Genomic DNA, 23,206 nt, shown 5'->3' on the forward strand with positions numbered 1-23,206 from the left:
GATAGTACAGACCCCTTTCTTTTTAAATCTCCACAATATTATTCAATGAAAAAAATATAACTAAAATGCCTTCTATCTTAATAAGTTACTCAGTACCAATAAAAATAACTTTTCCACTCTAAATCACACTGTAAAGTCACTGTTCAGCTCTGAAATACAGAGGTGCTGCTTTAGCTAACAGTTTCCGAATTCCAAAATGGCGGATCCATGCACTCCGCCCATTCCCGCCCAATTAACATCGCGTAAAACCACCTTTTCCAGGATGGTATGCAGCTCCAGTGGTATGTCGGCGGAATGCGATGGAAATCGGCCTCTTTGGGTGGTATACGGGCGGTCCTGCACGGCGGACGGTGTGTATACCGCACGGCGGATGGTGTGTATACCGCGCGGCGGTATGTCAATGATGAATATTCCACCGAGCAGTATTTCGGTGGTATGTAGGTGCTTTTCGACCAAAATCGCATTTTTGGGTGGTACACGGCCGGTAGGGGGCGGTATGTCGACCAATTTCGGGCCCCGTGGAGTCTTAAGATAAAAGCCAACATTTTATTAGTTTTATAATTAATTTTAGTAGCTTTTAGTGATTTCTATACTTGGACCCCTAAATCTCTCTGCTCATCCGCAGTTCCTTACTTCTCTCCATTTTGAAAATATTCTGATTTATCTTTCTTGGGTCTAAAGTGGATGACCTCACACTTTTCCACATTAAACTCCATCTGTCACAGTTTAGCCGATTTACTTAATCTATCAATGACCCTTTACAACTTTCTGCTCCCATCTGCACTATTTACTGTACCACCGAACTTAGCGTCATCAGCAAACTTAGATATGCGCTCTCTATTCCTTCATCCAAGTCGTTTCTAAATACAGTGGAAAGTTGAGGTCCCATTACGGATACCTGTGAGACATCACAGAAGGAATCTTCCCAGCCCTGCGAGAACCAGTTTGGAGGTGGGCCTGCTGTCAAAATGGCCCTGATTGACAGCGGGTTGGGATTCCACTCTGAACCCGCCTCCGTGTGAGTTTCTCAGCTGTTAAATTTGCGTTCGGATAAAAGACCCAACAGCAAGCGGCGGAACTGGTAATTAACATCATTAAAAGGTACTTAAATGTTAGTTGAGAGGCTTAACAGCAGGCACTTACGATTTTACCAACCTTTTGACGGCTTTGCTTCCCTCGGGTTTCACACCAGGTAAGTGGAGTCGGGTTCTCAGTGACTCTCTATTGCTTTGGCTAGTTCACAGCTGCAAAAGTGGTATAAAAGCTACCATTTCACAGCTGTTCACTTTCCAATGTCAGAACCTGAAGCCTTCAGGATTTGGAAGAGACTTTTGAGCTGATTGCACCCTGGAAGTGTTTGCAGTGAACTCTCTAATCACTGTCACCTCCTTGGAGCAAACTCTCTCACCATTGAGAGGGCGTTTCTATTGGGGCCAAAATTGCCCACCGCACGAAATGAGTCGCAGCTTGAAGTGTTCCGGCTGCCCCAATGCATGAGGTGGCCAAACTGGAGAAATTCAGCACTTAGCACTTTTTAATGGAGTGCGGCTGAAGTGGCCATCAATAATGGAGCGGAAGTGGGGGCAGGGCGGAGTAGATGACGCTCTAACTCATCAGCGCCATGTTGATGATGTCATCACGCTGGCGTGTCACAACGTCCCTCCGCGTTAGTTAAAGGGGAGAGCCGCTGCGAACTCTGCAAACTTTAGTGGCAAACACTGGGCCACCAGGGAGGGTTTTGGCCAGGCCAATGGCCTGGCACCCATGTTGGCTGCCCGGCCGAACCCACAGCCATAATTGTCGGCCTGACCTGGCAGTTTGCTGACAAATAAAATTAACATGGCATCGCCGACAGTGTCACTTCCCCTTTAATGGCTGCCAAGCCACACAAAGGGTCCCCAACATTGCTCCAAACCTGAGGAAGGGAAATTTTTTAAATGGCGGACCCTCTGCGGAGACTTGGTGGCCATTCCGCCACGGGACTTATAGAAAGGGGCAATTTTGGCCTCCTTAGCACTACATCACCTGCCATCTATTCCAGCAGCATTGATGCCCTTGAAAAAAATCTCACTTTTTTCCTTAAAATCCCACCAGGATCAGCCTCAACACCAACATCACTAAACACACCAGCATCCCTACCAAATCACCTGATGCTGCACAGGACACAGGGCATCAGCACCCACCACATTGCTGCCGGGAGGCCAGGGATGGCCTCACCATGACCACATTTAATTCACTTTACATTGTACACCCTGACTGCGACATAATGTGCCAGGTTGGCACCACCCCACACCAGCTCCATAAAGCATCCCTGCAATGTCCAACCTTTGTGCAGTATTTGTCAGTGTTTGCAGTATCAATGAACTGTCAAAACAAAGTTGGGCATGGTCCCTTTAAGGAAACCGGCTGATGACACGCCATCAGATGACATCATCAGACCCGCTTCCAGTTAATTGGCTGGGAAACCCACAGAACGGGCTTAACAAGCCCCAACCACAGAAGATTGAAGGGAGAGGACGGGCTGCACTTCGGAGAGGGTTTCCCACACTGCACCAATACTGCCCTCATCAAACTTGCCTCTGTTGCGAAATACCGGGCCACTGGTCACATCATGCCAACTGGAGTACATACCCATTCTACCTACTCTCTGTCTCCTACCTCCTAACCAATTCCCTATCCAAACCAATAGGCTGTCTCCAATTCCATGCAATCTAATTTTTGTTAACAGTCTCTTATGTGGAACCTTGCTTAATGCCTTTTGGAAGTCCATATAAATAACATTCATAGACACGCCCTTATCTGCCACATTCGTTACTTCCTCAAAAAATTCAACTAGGTTCATTTGACAAATCTGTGCTGGCTTTTTCTGAGTAGCTCATCTTTGTACAAATGCCCAAGTGCCGACCAAAGGACTGCCAGGAAGATTCCTCTAAAAGATGTGACAGTACTACCCGGCGGCCAAGTAACGGCTTACACCATCAATCTGGTCAGCAGCGGGCGGGAGCTCTCAATCTCGGCGACAGATGCGATTGCCGCCCAAGTGCTGCCGAGGATGCAGTCAGGCCCAGGGAAGGTAGAAGACCTGAAAATGAAAATCATCACCAAAAAAAAACACCGGAAGACCTTCAAGAGAGCCCATACAGCTAAGACGTTATAAAAAAAATAATTAAAAGATATTCACGAACCTATTTTTGCAGGTCTTCGTACTTACCGTTGGGGTTAGACCTGCCAAGGAAGTGGCATACAAATTGGCCAGAAATAGCAGCGAACTCGGGGACTGGGAGAAATTTAGAACTCAGCAGAGGAGGACAAAGGGTTTGATTAGGGCAGGGAAAATGGAGTACGAGAAGAAGCTTGCAGGGAACATTAAGACGGATTGCAAAAGTTTCTATAGATATGTAAAGAGAAAAAGGTTAGTAAAGACAAACGTAGGTCCCCTGCAGTCAGAATCAGGGGAAGTCATAACGGGGAACAAAGAAATGGCAGACCAATTGAACAAGTACTTTGGTTCGGTATTCACTGAGGAGGACACAAACAACCTTCCGTATATAAAAGGGGTCGGAGGGTCTAGTAAGGAGGAGGAACTGAGGGAAATCCTTATTAGTCGGGAAATTGTGTTGGGGAAATTGATGGGATTGAAGGCCGATAAATCCCCAGGGCCTGATGGACTGCATCCCAGAGTACTTAAGGAGGTGGCCTTGGAAATAGTGGATGCATTGACAGTCATTTTCCAACATTCCATTGACTCTGGATCAGTTCCTATCGAGTGGAGGGTAGCCAATGTAACCCCACTTTTTAAAAAAGGAGGGAGAGAGAAAACAGGGAATTATAGACCGGTCAGCCTGACATCGGTAGTGGGTAAAATGATGGAATCAATTATTAAGGATGTCATAGCAGTGCATTTGGAAAGAGGTAATATGATAGGTCCAAGTCAGCATGGATTTGTGAAAGGGAAATCATGCTTGACAAATCTTCTGGCATTTTTTGAGGATGTTTCCAGTAGAGTGGACAAGGGAGAACCAGTTGATGTGGTATATTTGGACTTTCAGAAGGCTTTCGACAAGGTCCCACACAAGAGATTAATGTGCAAAGTTAAAGCACATGGGATTGGGGGTAGTGTGCTGACATGGATTGAGAACTGGTTGGCAGACAGGAAGCAAAGAGTAGGAGTAAATGGGGACTTTTCAGAATGGCAGGTAGTGACTAGTGGGGTACCGCAAGGTTCTGTGCTGGGGCCCCAGCTGTTTACACTGTACATTAATGATTTAGACGAGGGGATTAAATGTAGTATCTCCAAATTTGCGGCTGACACTAAGTTGGGTGGCAGTGTGAGCTGCGAGGAGGATGCTATGAGGCTGCAGAGCGACTTGGATAGGTTAGGTGAGTGGGCAAATGCATGTCAGATGAAGTATAATGTGGATAAATGTGAGGTTATCCACTTTGGTGGTAAAAACAGAGAGACAGACTATTATCTGAATGGTGACAGATTAGGAAAAGGGGAGGTGCAAAGAGACCTGGGTGTCATGGTACATCAGTCATTGAAGGTTGGCATGCAGGTACAGCAGGCGGTTAAGAAAGCAAATGGCATGTTGGCCTTCATAGCGAGGGGATTTGAGTACAGGGGCAGGGAGGTGTACAGGGCCTTGGTGAGGCCACACCTGGAGTATTGTGTACAGTTTTGGTCTCCTAACCTGAGGAAGGACGTTCTTGCTATTGAGGGAGTGCAGCGAAGGTTCACCAGACTGATTCCCGGGATGGCGGGACTGACCTATCAAGAAAGACTGGATCAACTGGGCTTGTAGTCACTGGAGTTCAGAAGAATGAGAGGGGACCTCATAGAAACGTTTAAAATTCTGACGAGGTTAGACAGGTTAGATGCAGGAAGAATGTTCCCAATGTTGGGGAAGTCCAGAACCAGGGGACACAGTCTAAGGATAAGGGGGAAGCCATTTAAGACCGAGATGAGGAGGAATTTCTTCACCCAGAGAGTGGTGAACCTGTGGAATTCTCTACCACAGAAAGCTGTTGAGGCAAATTCACTAAATATATTCAAAAAGGAGTTAGATGAAGTCCTTACTACTAGGGGGATCAAGGGGTATGGTGAGAAAGCAGGAATGGGGTACTGAAGTTGCATGTTCAGCCATGAACTCATTGAATGGCGGTGCAGGCTAGAAGGGCCGAATGGCCTGCTCCTGCACCTATTTTCTATGTTTCTATGTTTCTATGCCCCCACGCAGAGGTCCTTCTCCCTGCTGTCGCCGACGCCCGTTGACTCCCGCCCGCACCAAACTGGCAGCTCGGCGGGCGGGAGGATACTTGCGCTACTTGGCCGCCAGTGGCCGTCAGCGGGCGGTTCCCGGCGGTAACCCTCTCCCGCCGGCTGCAGCCCGAGTGGAAACTGACACAGAGCGGGGACCGGCAGCAAAACCTGCCGGCAATTGCCGATATTCAGCGACAGTGGGCGGTAATGCCACCAATTTCGGGGCCTCTGTCCTTAAGTGTTGGGCCCCTTGCTTTTTGTGGTATATATCAATTACTTGGACTTGAATGTTGGGGAAATGATTAAGAAGTTTGCAGATTACACTAAAATAGGCTGTGTGGTTGATAATGAAGAAGAAAGCTATAGACTGCAGGAAGATATTAATATATTGGTCAGGTGGGCAGAACAGTGTCAAATAGAATTCAATCCGGATAAGTGTGAGGTAATGCATTTGGGGAGGTCTAACAAGGCAAGGGAATACACATTAAATGGTATGACGTTGAAAAGTGCAGAGGAACAAAGGGACCTTGGAGTGCAGGTCCATAGATCCCTGAAGATAGCGGGCCAGGTAGATAAGGTGGTTAAAAAAGTATATGGAATACTTGCCTTTATTAGTCGAGGCATAGAATACAAGAGCAAGGAGGTTATGCTTGAACTGTATAAACACTGGTTAGGCCGCAGCTGGAGTACTGTGTTCAGTTCTGGTCACCACATTACAGGAAAGATGTGATTGCACTGGAAAGGGTGCAGAGAAGATTTACAAGAATATTGCCTGGACTTGAGAATTTTGGCTACGAGGAAAGATTGGAGATGCTGGGTCTGTTTTCTTTGGAACAGAGGAGGGTGAGGGGAGTCCCAAGACCCATCAGCAGGCTGGGGCCATTAAAAGGAGTAGCGTGCGGTGGCATACCACTGCAGGGAGCAGCGAGTGCTGCTGCAGGAGGGCGACGGCTACGACGCTACGTTGCTGATTGCAGTGTGGGCAGGCACAGCAGGAGGGGTGAAGGCTCGGCAAGAGTCCATAGAGGGAAGTGACCGGGGCCCAGGAGAGGCATGAATCTAGGGCCCAGAAGAGGCGAGGGCCCAGGGGCAGCACGGGCCAGCCCACACTGTGATGTGAGTGCGCGTTCAGTCTGTACAGCAGAGCTGGTCTCCAGTTAGTCTTGGGTAATCCTTGCCACCTGACCAAGACCTAGTTCTGTCAAGCCCATGTGGTGGCTGGTGTGCAACGGCCACCACACATTAAAAAAATGCAAACACAGGCATCTTCCACCCTTCACGATGTAGTTCGGGATCTGGAATATTAGGTCCTTCATTGAAACACCTGTGAACTCATCCCTTTTTGGCGTGGAAGCAAGTCATCCTCGCTTCGAGGGACTGCCTATGATGATGATGCCTATGATAAAATTATGAGGTTCTTGGATAGAGTGAATAGGAAGGATCTGTTTCCCTTGGCAGAGGGGTCTATAACCAGGGGACATAGGTTTAAAGTAATTGGGGGGAGGTTTAGAGGAGATATGAGGGGAAATTTCTTCACCCAGGGAGTAGTGGGGATCTGGAACTCACTGCCTGAAAGGGTGGTACAGGCAGAAGTCCTCACCACATTTAAAAAATACTTGGATGTGCACTTAAAGTGCCGTAACTTACAGGGCTACGGACTAAGTGCTGGAAAGTGGGATTAGGCTGGGTAGCTCTTGGTCAGCCGGCAGGGACACGATGAGCTGAAATGGCCTCTTTCCACGTGCTGTAAGTTTTTATGATTCTATGATTCTATGATTCTATAATAACAGATTCGAATAACTTCTCCACAACTGGCGTTAGACTAATAGGCCTATTATTCCCGAGATTATCTCTTTTACCCTTCTTAAGAGGACAGAGTGCTCATGCGTGCTGCAGTTGCAAGCAAAAGCCAGGCATGCTAACGAGATGGGCAGCACCACTGGCTCTCCTGCTACAATCTCCTCCCACAATACTAGAAAGGCACCCAGAAGAAGTGGGCCTTAGGCCCTGTGTCCAGCACCTCTCCAATTAGAGGATTGGTGAGGGACAGACAGCAGAGGATCAAGAATAGTAAGTCCTTTTTTCTTTCAGGGTCAGTAGATCTGGGGTCAGAGGTGTTTTGGGCAGTAGCTCGAATACTGCAAATTTGGGACCCATTCCAGCACCTGCAAGCTGCTACTGTGGTTACATTTATGCTCTTGTTGCGAGGTGCAAGCCCTTGTGCCTGGATTGTACTGGACCAAGGCCAAATACCTACACCTGCAAATATAGCTGGGTTGAGGTCAGGTCAGGTGATACGCAGCTTGAGTTTGCTCCACCAGACTTAGCGCTCTGGCAATGGAAGAGAAAAATCAGCCTCAAGATTCAATCTTAGAAGTGTGCTATTTATTGTGTCAAGTGCCTCTTCTATTCTTTACTCTTGGCATGATGTGTTTCTTAGGACTATGATCAATAGGTGCTTGATTTAATAGGTGGTAGGTTATCTTGGATTGCCTGAAAATGCTACTGCCACGTCTCATGAACATTCCAGTTTTCTGAAATCTTATTTCCAGGTTTCCAGATCTTATTTATTTTCTCAATTTCTCCCAATCTACTCCTTCTGACTAATAATCAATCTCTTACTGCCACAATATTTTTTTTTTAAGCTAGATATTCTTTCACCAGTCACTCCCATAAGTGAACTTCACATTTCCTGTGATCCAGAGTGTGTCCTTTTCTGTCCAACATCTAGTTAAAGGTTAACAAGACATAGGAACGGTAACAGAGAACCCTTACTCTGCATACTGGTACAGGTACAACCTCCGACATCCGGAAACCTCAGGACTGAGGCCATTCCGGTTTGTGGGTTTTTCTGGATTTCAGAACAGAAATCCGACGTCTCGAATTCGGAAACCCCTGGGTCTCCTCTTGATGCAGGAAAATCAATTATGGCAGAAGCTTCGGTAGACCAGCATAAGTTTTCAACCCTTTCCGAAGCTCTATCCTTTTGTAGAGAAAAATTAAGTGACAGCCACACAGTTCCCACAGTGAAGAAGACCTCATGATAAGGGTGGGAATTGTCCGCACATTCAAATGAGTACCTTGCCAGTGGTGTAAGTTTGAAAGTTTACTATCAAGTTTGTTATTTATACAGGTGTGGTGTAAAAATATTTTTCCACTTTTCTCGCTTCTGCTGAAAGTGCAGATTCATGCTGGAGAATGATTCCATGAGTACAGAGCAGCTTTTTTACGTGTGGTCTCCTCAATAACTGGTATCCTTCTGTGCTATAAACCTCACGCTTTTTAATGACTTAAATTTATCATGTCTTATTTAAAGTAATATTCGGAGTTGAGTTTATCTGTACCATTTACTGCTTTATCTGTCCGGTTTTTGGAACATAGTTCCGGATTATGGACATTGACTCGTGCGATCTGCACAATGTCCAGTTTTCAGAACATTCCAGCTTTTAGAACTCTGGATTTCAGACGCTCTACCTGTACTGAAATATCACACATATTGCTCTATGAATTCCTCTTTCTTCAGAGAAAGAGACTGAAATAGCTCTTTACCAAGAGAAGGCTCAGCTTCAATTCATCAACTGGTTTATTTTACATAAAATACATGAATAAATGGTATATAGTTTTCACAGTGACGATGATCTATTTTTCTATAATCCTTAATTATGAAAAATAATAAATATTGAATTTACTAGCTCTCTAAACATGGACTCACTTTTCCAGCTAAACTCGTTCAGACTATCAAAACAGAAGACAGCCGCTTGCTGCTGCTATGGGAACATAGATCATCACCCTGTGTGTTTGAGAGAGAGAGAAACTTCCTTATGTTTTTGAAAAGAAGGGCTCACCCCACTGAAATGTAAATCAAGGTTGCTATCCTGAGGGGAATGACTACCCTTTGATGTGTTAGTGCAGAGCTCCCAGGTGTGTGTGCTCGAACTCAGTCCACCACTGTCAGACCATTCAGCTTCTGCAGTTTGTAAGATTATAAGAGAAACAGAATAACCACTGATATGCAAAACTTTGTTGTAAAATGTTAGCTTAGCATAGAGATGATTGCAAACTATTTATACTTCTTATCATTCAAGGCACCATTGACGTTTACAGCACAGAAGGAAGCTATTTGGCCCATCATATCTGTGCCAGCTCTTTGCTAGAGTTTGTGTAGCCTATCATCTACTGTAATGACATATATATTATATTACTGTTATTTATTTGCTTGTTGATCTAATATTGAATACATTAATTTGGCAGCTAAAGCCCATACACCAGGTCTATTGTTCATGTTATTCTGTTGCTTTTGAGATGAAGAGAACCTGTGGCGCCGCAGGCCAGATCCAGTAGATAAAGAAACCTGAAGAAAGATTTACTGTTCATTAAGTTGGGCAGAGTATCAAAACATACCTCGATATCTGAGCCAGTGAAGATACTCTTGAGGCTGTAGGGAGGTTAGACTCACTTATGAGAGTATTTTAGACTATGGAAACTAAAATATCTAGCCTAAAATGGGTAGAAATGACCCAAAGATGTAACAAGCTTGTTCGCATATCTTTCTTTGTTCTGCTCTCCTTTTATTCTTCCTCTCCCTCAGTCTAACTTGTTCTTTCCAAATCTGTTGGCACCTAAGCATTGCTTCTTGTTATATGTTCAGTAACTCACAAATACACACAGCCTTAAGATGGCAGAACACACCAGAACTTAGTCAGGTGATCTGTTCCCTTCTTTATTATAAACAGCACTGGCTGCAGTGCCACAGGAGTCCACAGGAAGAGCTATATATATCATACTTCTCCCTCCTTAATGAAGAAGTAATTATAACAAAATAATCATCATACATAACTTGCATGGTTATACATAACAAAAGATATGGACTTATTTTACCATATTTACAAATCAAGCTTAATCACTTGTCTTTTGTTTCGAAGAGGATACCTTGACTCTTGAACAGAACCTTCCAAACATGGTGTCGAATTTAAACTCATTCGAGGCTGATCCTGAGGAAAGTTTTCCTCCAAGGGATGCCCTTGATTTCCATTTGAACTCTTTCTAACTTCAGACTGTTTGTCTGCTTGACTCGGACTCAGACTTAAATTCTGACTTTCTCCTGGATTTGTTTCCAGTACATTGGATGTAGGATATGCTACTGGTGTATCAAAACTATCTGATGAGTCAGAACTAATTGAATCATTCCCACCTTCAACTCCTTTCACGTCTGTTGGTAAAATATGATCAATGTGAACAAACCTAACCTGTCCATGATCAAACATCTTGACCAAATATGAGCGAGGACCACATATCTTCACCACTCTTCCTGGTAACCACTTTAACCATTTATGGTGATGGTTCTTCACTCTCATCTTCAGATTTAATTTCACACTCTCTCTTTTACTCTACCTCTATCATGATTCTCTTTCTGTCTTAATTGTTTCTCTTCTATGGACTGTGCCAAGTTTGGTTTCAACAACGAGAATCTGGTTCGTGGCTGTCGTTTGAGAAACGACTCTGCTGGTGTTCTATCAGTAGTTGTATGAGGAGTATTACGATACGTAATGAGAAAATTAGCCAATTTGTGGTACAATCGCAACTGTTGTTTCTTTGGATTTGGATCCAACATATGTTTGATGAGGGCACGTTTTACAATTTGTACAGTGCGCTCTGCTGCACCATTTGAAGCAGGGTGGTACAGTGGAACCTTGTTATGTTTCACACCATTTTTGCTCGTGAACTGTGCAAATTCTTCTGAACAAAATTGTGGTCCATTATCAGAAACAATTTCTCCTGGGAGGCCAAATGAAGAAAATAATTTTCGTAAAATGTCTAATGTTTTACTTGTTGTTATTTTCCGCATTGGAAACACCTCGACCCACTTCGAATGGCTATCAATCACAATGAACAATTGTTGTCCTTCTAGCTCAGTAAAATCGATATGTAACTTTTGCCACACCCTGGGAGGCCATTTCCATGGCTGTAATGGTACTGATAGTGGTTTCTTGCTTACTGATTGACATGTTGCACACTGACTAATGCACTGTATAACTGCGTGAAAAAGTCTTGGTCAAGCACATTCTCAGGTGCTGGTCATGGAGGTCTCCTAATAATTTGGAACTGAATTTATTTGGTATAACCACTCTTGCACCCCACATGATACAATCTTTATCGCCCGATAATTCATTCCTACAAATGAAAAATGGATGAATATCTTTGTCTGTTATCTGGTTTGGCCATCCATTTGCAATATAATCATATACCTTTGACATAACTGGGTCACGTTTGGTTGCTCTACCAATCTCTTCAGCTGTGACTGGCAGTTCATCAATGTATGAAAAATAGAACACTTCTTCCCTATATGGTGTAACTTGTGATGGGAAAGGCAATCTAGACATAGCATCAGCATTACTGTGATCAGCTGATCATCTGTATTCAATATCATATGTATATGCTGACAAAATCAAAGCCCATCTCTGCATTCGGGCTGCAGCTAATGTTGGAACTGGGGACTTTAGATGGAGGATTGCTGTCAGGGGCTTATGGTCCATAACGATGGAAAACTTACGACTGTATGAGTATTTGTGGAACTTCTTGACCACAAAAATTAATGCCAAAGCTTTCCTTTCGATTTGCGCATAATTACACTCACTGGCACTGAGAGTGCATGAAGCAAAAGCAATTGGTCTCTCCGTCCCACTGCGTAATACATGAAAGATCACTGCCCCAACTCCATACGGAGAGGCATCACATGCTAGCTTGATCTCCTTAGATACGTGTTAGTGAACTAACGTGGTGCTCTCTACCAATTTGCTTTTACACTCCTTGAATGCTGTATCGCATTCTTCTGATCACTTCCAATGGACCTGTTTTTTCAATAGTTCATTCAGTGGATGTAATACTGTAGCCAAATTTGGAAGGAACTTCCCATAATAGTTCAAAAGACACAAAAATGATCGAAGTTCAGTGACATTCTTGGGAGTGGGTGCATTTCTGATTGCATCCAGCTTTCCAATGATTGGATGTAACCCATCTTTGTCTACTCTGTACCCTAAGTACTCCATGGAGTTTGAAATAATTCACACTTGTGAGCAGACACTCGTACTCTGTGCTTCTCTAGACTTTTGAGAACTTCATTCAATATGTTGTTATGAATTTGCCTATTTTGTGCTGAAATGGGTATGTCATTTAAATAACATATTACCCCTTCAATACCTTGCAAAATCTGGTTCATCACCCCATGGAATATGGCAGGGGCGGAAGACACTCCAAATGGTACTCTATTAAATTGATAGTCAAGCATGACTTGGACTCCTCATCTAGTTCAAGCTGTAAGTAGGCATTCGTAAGATCTAACTTTGAGAAGATCTGACCACCTGTTAGTGTTGTGAACAAATCTTCTACATTTGGCAATGTATTGGGGAGATTACCCTCTAGAACCTGGTTTACGGTTACTTTATAATCACCACACAATCTTACCTTACCATCGGACTTAGGTACAACAACAATGGGTGTAGCCCAATTACATAGATCTCTTAAAAATAATGTTCTCAGTCTCTAGTCTTTTGAGTTCTTGCTCAACTTTCTCCTTGAGTGCATATGGTATGGGACGTGGCTTGCAGTAAACCGATCTAGCGTCCTTCTGTACCCTGACACTCGCCTTGAAGCCTTGGATCGGACTGCCTGTTTCACAGAATACCTTCAGATAATTCTTGATGACATCATCCTTTGATGCAAATCTCGTTTCAACACGAAAAATCTCACTCCAATCCAGCTTCAGTGATCCCAACCAATGTCTTCCTAGTAAGGCAGGCTTGTCTCCTGCCACTACTAATAGAGGCAAGCTCTGAAATTAATCCTTGTATTTCACCGGTACGGTGATACGAACCTACCACAGGAATGTTCTCTCCTGAGTAGCCTCACAGCTCTACCTTGGTTTTCTCCAATGGGAAATCACGCAATTTGTCGAGGTATAGCGACTCCGGTACTACACTCACGGATGCACCGGTGTCGATTTCCATTGGTATCTTGGTTCCTGCAACATCGATGTGGATTATGATACTTTTCAAATCGCTATTAGTTAACCTCATGTTCCTGATGATGTGTAGCTCTAACATCTCCTCGTCCTGTTGTTTTTCTTCCATGCTATGTAGTCTCTGGGGATAGCTTTGAGAGCCGGTTTACCCTTCAGTCGGCATGCCTTCGCAAGATGCCCAGTTTTCCTGCAGATAAAACACTCTGCCTTCACATATGGACAACTTTGAGCGATGTGTTGTCCCAGGCACCGATAGCAGGACTTCAATGCTCTGTTACCATTGTCAGTTTCTGAGACCTTGGGGCCCAACTGCCTTTTACTTTTAACCTGCAGGCGATTCACCTCAGTTGCCTGATGATTAGAAATAGTATGAAATTCTCGGGAATATTGGCCGGCCATGTTCATTGACATAGCTGTCTGACACGCTGAATCAAAAGTCAAGTTAGGAGTTGTCAATAACTTTCTTCTGATCGCATCATTTTTCATCCCACAAACAAAGCGGTCATGCAATGCTTGATCCTGAAAGTTTCCCAAATTACAGTAGATAGTGTTTTTAATGCTACAATGTACTCTGATATTTTCTTCGGTAAACTGATCGCGTATTCCGAAAAGATAACTTTCAGCAATTTCCAAGTGCTCAGAGCTGTAATGCTGAATTTGCTTAAGGGTTGTGTCCTTTGGCTTGACAGGCACAAGAAAACTTTTCAAGGTTTCATACACCTCGGGTCTTGCTTCAGTTAAAAAATAGCCCTTTGTCTTTCCAACACCACCCGGTTATGGTTTTCATCATTGGGGACTTCGATGATATTATTTGCAGTGAAAAACATTTCTAGCCGCTCCACATATGCGCTGAAACTTTCATGGTCGAATTGAAACTCCCCCAAATGCCCTATTATTACGATAGGCACAGCCATCTGGACTCTAGCAGTTCAAACAAGTGTGCTTGTAATTTATCTTGGATTTGTAGCTGTTAATCAAAACAGAGAAGCTCTCAAAGTCTCTCTGTTGGTTGGTTGAATCATCCACCAACAAAAATTGCAGCTTTTTTTATCTGCTTTATCCCATCCTCGTCGCCATTGTTATATCTTCAGTAACTCACAAACACACACAGCCTTAAGATGGCAGAACACACCAGAACTCAGTCAGGTGACTTGTTCCCTTCTTTATTATAAACAGCACTGGCTGCAGTGCCACAGGAGTCCACAGGTGGAGCTATATATATTACACTCCTGAATTATTTCATCTTCTCTTCTACTTTTGTTAGTTTCAGTACTACCTTGCATTTATGGACGCTAGCCTTTCATCTAGGTTTCCTAATAATAAAACATGTAAACAACAACTTGCATTTATATAACGCTTTAACATTTGTAAACCTTCCCAAGGTGCTTCATATGACTGTAATCAAATAAAATTTGACACTGAGCCACATAAAGAGATACTAGGACAGGAATGAAGTAAGTTTTAAGGAGCATCTTAGAGGACCGAATGGTGGAGAGGCGGAGAGGTTTAGGGAGGGCATTCCATAGCTTGGGACCTAGACAACTGAAGGCACGGTTACCAATGGTGGAACGATTAAAATCAGGGATGCGCAACAGGCCAGATTTGGAGGAGTGCAGAAATCTCAGAGGGTTGTAGAGCTGGAGAAGGTTACAGAGATAGGGAGGGGCGAGGCCATGGAGGGAGTTGAAAACAAGGATGAGAATTTTAAATTTGAGGTGTTGCTGAACCGGGAGCCAATATAGATCAGTGAGCACAGGGTGATGGGTGAATGGGAGTTGATGCCAGTTGAGATTAGGGCAGCAGAGGTTTGGATGAACCGAAGCTTACGGAAAATGGAAGATGGGTGGCGGTCAGGCATAGAAACATGGAAACATAGAAAATAGGTGCAGGGGTAGGTCATTAGGCCCTTCGAGCCTGCACCACCATTCAATAAGATCATGGCTGATCATTCACCTCAGTACCCCTTTCCAGCTTTCTCTCCATACCCCTTGATCCCTTTAGCCGTAAGGACCATATCTAACTGCCTCTTGAATATATCCAACGAACTGGCATCAACAACTCTCTGCGGTAGAGAATTCCACAGGCTAACAACTCTCTGAGTGAAGAAGTTTCTCCTCATCTCAGTCCTAAATGGCTTACCCCTTATCTTTAGACTGTGTCCCCTGATTCTGGACTTCCCCATCATCAGGAATATCCTTCCTGCATCTAATTTGTCCAGTCCCGTCAGAATTTTATATGTTTCTATGAGATTCCCTCTCATCCTTCTAAACTCCAGTGAATACAGGCCCAGTCGATCCAGTCACTCCTCATATGTCAGTCCTGCCATCCCGGGAATCAGTCTGATGAACCTTCGATGCACTCCCTCAATAGCAAGAACGTCCTTCCTCAGATTAGGAGACCAAAACTGGACACGATATTCCAGGTGAGGCCTCACCAAGGTCCTGTATAACTGCAGTAAGACCTCCCTGTTCCAATACTCAAATCCCCTAGCTATGAAAGCCAACATACCTTTTGCCTTCTTCACCGCCTGCTGTACCTGCATGCCAACTTTCAATGACTGATGTACCATGACACCCAGGTATCATTGCACCTCCCCTTTTCCGAATCTGCCGCCATTCAGATAATATTCTGCCTTCGTGTTTTTGCAACCAAAGTGCATAACCTCACATTTATCCACATTATACTGCATCTGTCATGCATTTGCCCACTCACCTAACCTGTCCACGTCACCCTGCAGCCTCTTAGCATCCTCCTCACAGCTCACACCACCACCCAGCTTAATGTCATCTGCAAACTTAGAGATATTACACTCAATTCCTTCATCTAAGTCATTAATATATATTGTAAATAGCAGGGGTCCCAGCACTGAACCCTGCGGCACCCCACTAGTCACTGCCTGCCATTCTGAAAAGGACCCATTTATCCCAACTCTCTGCTTCCTGTCTGCCAACCAGTTCTCTATCCATGTCATTACATTACCCCCAATACCATGTGCTTTAATTTTGCACACCCATCTCTTGTGTGGGACCTTGTCAAAAGCCTTTTGAAAGTCCAAATACACCACATCCACTGGTTCTTCCTTGTCCACTCTACTAGTTACATCCTCAAAAAATTCTAGAAGATTTGTCAAACATTACTTCCCTTTCATAAATCCATGCTGACTTGGACCGATCCTGTCACTGCTTTCCAAATGCGTTGCTATTTCATCTTTAATAATTGATTCCAACATTTTCCCCACTGCTGATGTCAGATTCCACATCATCCAAGCTAATGTCCTTCCTTACTATTGCGTTAATTTCCTCTTCAACCAGCAATGCTACTCCACCTCCTTTTCCTTTCTTCTATCCTTCCTGAATGTTGAATACCCCTGGATGTTGAGTTCCCAGCCTTGGTCACCCTGGAGCCATATCTCCGTGATGCCAATTACATCATATTCATTCATTGCTGCCTGCGCAATTAATTTGTCCACCTTATTACGAATACTCCTCGCATTGAGGCACAGAGCTTTCAGGCTTGTCTTTTTAACACACTTTGCCCCTTTAGAATTTTGCTGTAATGTGGCCCTTTTTGATTTTTGCCTTGGGTTTCTCTGCCCTCCACTTTTACTTTTCTTCTTTCTATCTTTTGCTTCTGCCCCCATTCTACTTCTCTCTGTCTCCCTGCATAGGTTCCCATCCCCCTGCCATATTAGTTTAACCCCTCCCCAACAGCACTAGCAAACACTTCCCCTTGGACATTGGATCCGGTCCTGCCCAGGTGCAGACCGTCCGGTTTGTACTGGTCCCACCTCCCCAGAATTGGTTCCAATGTCCCAGGAATTTGAATCCCTCCCATCTGCACCACTCCTCAAGCCACGTATTCATCTGAGTTATCCTGTAATTCCTACTCTGACTAGCATGTGGCACTGGTAGCAATCTTGAGATTACTACCTTTGAGGTCATACTTTTTCATTTAACTCCTAGCTCCCTAAATTCAGCTTGTAGGACCTCATCCTGTTTTTTACCTATAGTGTTGGTACCTATATGCACCACGACAACTGGCTGTTCACCCTCCCTTTTCAGAATGTCCTGCACCCGCTCCGAGACATCCTTGACTCTTGCACCAGGGAGGCAACATACCATCCTGGAGTCTCGATTGTGGCCGCAGACACATCTATCTATTTCCCTTACAATAGAATCCCCTATCACTATAGCTCTCCCACTCTTTTCCCTGCCCTCCTGTGCAGCAGAGCCACCCACCGTGCCATGAACTTGGCTGTTGCTGCCCTCCCCTGAAGAGTCTTCCCCCCCAACAGTACCCAAAATGGAATGCAATGGAATAGTTGAGTCTGGAGGTAGAAAAAGCATGCATGAGGACTGAGGCTGGGGTGGAGATGGGCGATATTATGGAGATGGAAGTTGCCAGTTTTGATGATGGAGAGGAAATGGGGTCTCAATCTCAGCTCAGAGTCAAATATGATGCCAAGGTTGGGAACAGTCTGATTCTGTCTCAGACAGTGGTCAGGGTAATCCATGGAATTGGTGGTTAGGGAACGGAGTTTGCAGCGGAGGCCAAAGACAATGGGTTGGATTTTCAGTTGTCCAACGCCTCAGTTAGCGGCCTGAGGGGGCGTTAATGGGAGCGTAAGAGGTTACCGACTGGGAGTACAGCTTTTAGCGCCCTGACTGAAAATTCATTAGAGGCTCACCGGGGGTGCAAACCAGTCGCGCATGGTTGCTGATGATCACTCTGATCATGACGTCAGTCCTGGTGCAATGCCCACGCTTGCACCCCAGTCGGAAAATTAGGTGCGGCCGCCTCATTTAGCAGATGCCAAGAACAACGTCTGGAAAAACAGTCGGTACAGGCTTGTAGAGTTGTCAACTGGTTGCTACTTAAAGGGATGAGGAAGTGCTTCCGTCGGAGGTCACAGTCAGTGCAATGTTTACACACAGCATGGTGGTGAGCCTCTGAGTTTACAGTGGCAGACAGACATACCAATTCAGCTTGAGAGAAACTTATTTTAAAACATTAATGGGGGCATTATTTGTTTGCCAGTGTTGTGTATACATAAATAACTGACAAACTGAGCCAGGAGAAATGTAACTTAACTTAACTATACTTTTATGCAACCCAATATGGAATCTCCAAACCGGCATGAACCAGAATGAATACAGCAACTGTGAATAGCTCCCGAAGGGTCCTAATGCCCGTCTAGTGAGCTGTAACAAATAAATAGAGTCTGAAGACAACATATTTCCCCCCTTTTTAAAACCACAGTCTATGAACAGACAAAGTCCTTGAGATAGCCAGGCCGTGTTCTGATACGCTGAGTCCGGCGTGGAGCTTGCGGTGTTTGATCGAGGTTTTCGATTGGGAAACAGAACGGTGCCTCTGTCCCATCCTGCTAGTCTGTTGGCCTGTGAGTCGGGATCAGTCTACGAGCGTTCCATCGAGTTCCATAATTGAGCGCATTAGGTGTGAGGGCTGAACTTTTGCCCGATCTGTTTTGGAGGCGAAAGTGAAGATACAAACTTTTGACTACGGTTTGGGCACTTGACTCTTCAGTTGGGGCTTTAGAGCACGTCGTTTTGTGTCAGTGTATGACTTCACTTTTCGTTGGCGTTCCAAAATCTGGGATGCGAGTGTGGTTATCTTTGCGCGAGGTTTGGCTGGGGGTTTGAGAATGTCCAGTAGCCAGCGAAGATTCCGCCCAATCATGAGCTCAGCGGGTGTCTTCCCCGTTAGCGAGTGGTTTGTCGAACAGTATGTGCGGAGAATGGTTTGAACCGCTTTGTTGAATGTTTGGCCTGCTGCGAGGTTGGCTTTCAAACCCTCTTTGATGACACGGTTAAATAGCTCAACACCTCCATTGCTTTGAGGATTGTACCAAGCAGTAAGGTGATGCTCGATAGCATGACAAGTGAGGAAATCCACGAACTGGTCGGACACAAACTGTGGGCCATTGTCAGTGATTATGACCTCTGGGAGGCCCCACCTTATGAAAATAGTTACAATCGTTGATGAGGTCACTGAACTTGTAGCGATTTCTGACCATTTGTAATGCAGATCATGAACTACTACAAGGAAACGCTGGTGTTGTGGAGCTGCTTCAACTGGACCGAAGATATCCAACTGAAGTTGTTGCCATGGTTTTTGTGGCCATGGAATGGGCGTCATTGGCTGCTGGTCAGATGTTTGTGGCCTTTTCGCTCAGACTGCGTGTTTCGCAGTGTGAGATGAACTCTTCGATGCGAGTGGCAATCCCAGGCCACCATACTGAATCGCAACATCTCTGCTTCATGTGGACAATGCCAGGGTGTCCATCTTGTGCCAATGAGGGAACATGCTGTTGAAGCGACTTGGGAATTACTGCTCTATCCCCACGAGCTAGGCAGCCATCGTTCCAAACAGAAAATGAATCGCGAAGTCTGTGGAATGTTTTCAGCTCTTCTGGAATTTTCTTAGGCCACATAGTCTGGAGGAAATGGCACACATGCTGGAGTGTAGCATCACTCTGTGATTCGGTTTTGAGTTCATTGCAGGAGACAAGATTTCTTATGGACTGAGTGATGATCGACGTGACATATGTGTCGTCATCTGTGAACAAATCAGCATCAGAGTCCGAAACTGGTGTCGAATGGCTGAGCATGTCAGCTACATGGTCGCAGCTGCCAGCGACATACTGCACATCAAAGTTATACTGATTAAGGCACTCTGGCCATCGGCTGATTCGTAGCAGTCTGTACCCAGATCCAGTTGTAGCGAGTGGCGTAGTAGCGCTTGGTGATGGGTAAATTTCCTGCCATAGAGATAGATGTGCCAGCATTCACATGCATAGATGCAAGAGAGTGCTTCACGTTCCCCTGTAGAGTATTTACGTTCTGCAGACGAGAGCATGCGAGAGGCGAAGACGACTGGACGTTCCAAGTTGTCAATCCATTGCGAGAGCACAGCACCCATGGTGGTGCTTGATGCATTCGTGGCGACATACGTAGTAGCATTCAGATCAAAGTGCACGAGGATAGGAGGGGATGTGATTTTCTCCTTAAGTGTGGTGAATGGGTGAATGTAAATCTGTCCATTCCCAAGGAACGTCCTTGCGCATCAACTTGCAAATGGTTCAACAATGTGCACTTAGTGTGGGACGAACTTCAGATTGAAGTTGCAAATGCCGAGGAATGATAAAAGTTCTTTGACATTGGTAGCCTCCTGCATTCGCGTCAATGTTGTCAAGCGTCAGCTGGACACCTTGTGCTGTGACTCTGCCGCCCAGAAAGTTTATTTCTCCAGCAGCGAATGTACACTTATCAGCATTAAGTGTAATGTTATGTGTAGCAAGTCTAGCCATAACTGTGTGAAGTCGCTGGTCATGTTCTTCCATTGTTCATCCATGGATGACGATATCGTCAAGCAGATTGAGGGCTCACTTTATGCCTGCTAGCTTAGTAGTGACAATCTTCTGAAGTGCACTTGGTGTAAAAGATAGTCCATAGGGCATGCGTCAACACTGATACAGACCATCATGCGTCGTGAATGCCGTGAGCGGTTTGCTGTCCTCCTCTAGGGCTATTTGCAGGTAACTGTGGTGCATGTCGAGTTTTGTAAAAACTATTGAGCCGTGGAATTCTGAAGACAGTTTGTCGATGGTAGGAAGAGGGTACTTGTCAGGAATGATGGCCTTGTTGACCTCTTTCAGGTTGATGCATAGGCGGATCTTCCCATTTTTTCACCAAGCAATGACTAAGTTCGAGATTCAGGGTGAGGAGTCGATATTCTCAATGATTCCCTGAGATTCGAGTTGCGTTAACTCTGTGGATACTTGGTCGCGAATCGTGAATGGGAGACGGCGAAGTCGCTGTGTAACCGGTTTGACGGAAGGGCCAATGCGGGGACGATGGTAGAATTTTGTTGTCATTCCAAACCCTGTGAAGATTGAGGATACCGCTTGTCGAAGTCCACCGTGTCCACAGGTGTGCCGGTTGGGTCGTAAACTTTGAACCCAAGCTTGTCAAAAAGGTCAACACCCATGAGGTTTCATCCCTTCGCGACATAAAAGGAAAAGTTCTCCAATGTTATTTCTTTGTAGTATATTGGGACAGATATGACCCCAAGTGCCTCAATTTTGGAGTTGGAGTACGCATGTAGAATGGAAGTTGCGGGTTGCAGTTGACAGTGCGTGAAGTGGGTTTTGTACTTAGCCTCACTCAATGTGGAGACTTTGGCTTCAAGGTCTATGAGGATACAACAGGCCATGCCGTTAATTTTTACCTCACAGTTCTTGAATTTGTCCAAACCGATGTGTGAAATGTCACTAATGGTGTAAACCATACTGGGTTTATTACTATCGGGGTTGTCCACATATCGAATATGCTGCGATGAGTGACAAGCACTAGCAAAATGGTTCATTTTACCACATGCAGGGTGGTTAGGACTCTTTGCTGAATGTGATTTGTCCCCACAATTAAAGCAGTGCAAGTTAAGTCCACGATCCATTGTGGGTGGCTTATTATTAGCCCTGGGTCTCTGCGTAAATAACTGACAAACTGAGCCAGGAGAAATGTAACTTAACTTTAAATCGCAAAGCGCTGATTCGATTTGGATGGCCAAATTAGTTGCTTTATCCAATGTTAATTTATCATCCTCCATTAGCAAGCGTTCCCGAATGTGGGGGATCGTTGTTTTCTTAATAATTTGTTCCCTGATCATTTCCTCTGTAAGTGCTCCAAAGTTACACGTAGTGGCCAGTTCAGTTAATGAAATGATGTACTGTTTGATTGGTTCCCTTGCTCCCTTTTACGAAATTGGTATCTCTCCATCACAATACTTTTGTTTGGCCCAAAATAGTTCTCTAGGGCGCTTACCGTTTTGTAATTGGATGTGTTGGCCTTCGGTACCGAGGCAGTGGATAAGTATTGCACAGCGGCAAGCTGGTGTTACATTGTTGTCACCTAACCCACTCGGCGTGATGTATGTAGAAAAACTTTTTATCCATCTCAGCCATGGAATTGGAGGATCCCCATCTGTGGCGAGGAAAGATGGGTGAGGTTAGGGAGGTTAATTTGAGTCATCCTCATCGTCAAATTATGTTGTATATGGGTAAATAACTGGCAAACTGACCCAGGAGAAATGTAACATAACTTAACTGTGCATTTATACAACCCAAAATGGAGTCCCCAAACCAGCATGAACCAGAATGAATACAGCAACTGTAAAAAGCTCCCGTAGGGTCCTACTGCCCGTCCAATGAGCTGTAACAAATAGAGTATGAACACAACAGCCAGTGTCGCAGTCTACATGCTCTAGCAAGGCATCATGAAGAGAGAAAGGCTGTTGGCATGTTGGCGGCCAAAGGAGGTGAGCCCCAAGTCGTCGGGGCAGGAGGTCTTACCCGCCATGGCTTTACCGACGGCAACACTCATATCTGGACCTGTCCAAGGAGCAATGTGTCAGAAGGCTGTGCTTCCAAATGGAGGTCGTTACAGATATATGCCACCTGCTGCAGGAAGACCTGCAGCCTCACATCAGCACCAGGACTGCACTGCCCATTGCAGTGAAGCTCATGGTGGCGCTAACCTTCTATGCCTCCAGCTCCTTCTAGGTTGCATCAGGGAACATATGTAGCATCTCATAATTTGCAGCACATCACTGCATTCGCAACATCACACAGGCTCTCTACACACACAGAATGGACTTAATTGCCTTCCCGATGACCAGGGAGAAATAGGATGAGCGCGCATGTGGCTTTGCCAGGATAGCTGGTTTCCCGAGAGTGTAAGGAGCAATTGACTGCACGCACATGGCCTTGTGCGCACCATTGCAGAAACAGAAAGGGATACCACTCCCTAAATTTGCAACTGATGCGCGACCACACACAGCGCATCCTCGCAGTCAATGCTCGCTATGCTGGAAGCGCACATGATGCCTTTACCCTGCGGGAGAGCACTGTG

The sequence above is a fragment of the Pristiophorus japonicus genome, chromosome 1 (assembly GCF_044704955.1).
Source record: "Pristiophorus japonicus isolate sPriJap1 chromosome 1, sPriJap1.hap1, whole genome shotgun sequence".
NCBI lineage: Eukaryota > Metazoa > Chordata > Chondrichthyes > Pristiophoridae > Pristiophorus > Pristiophorus japonicus.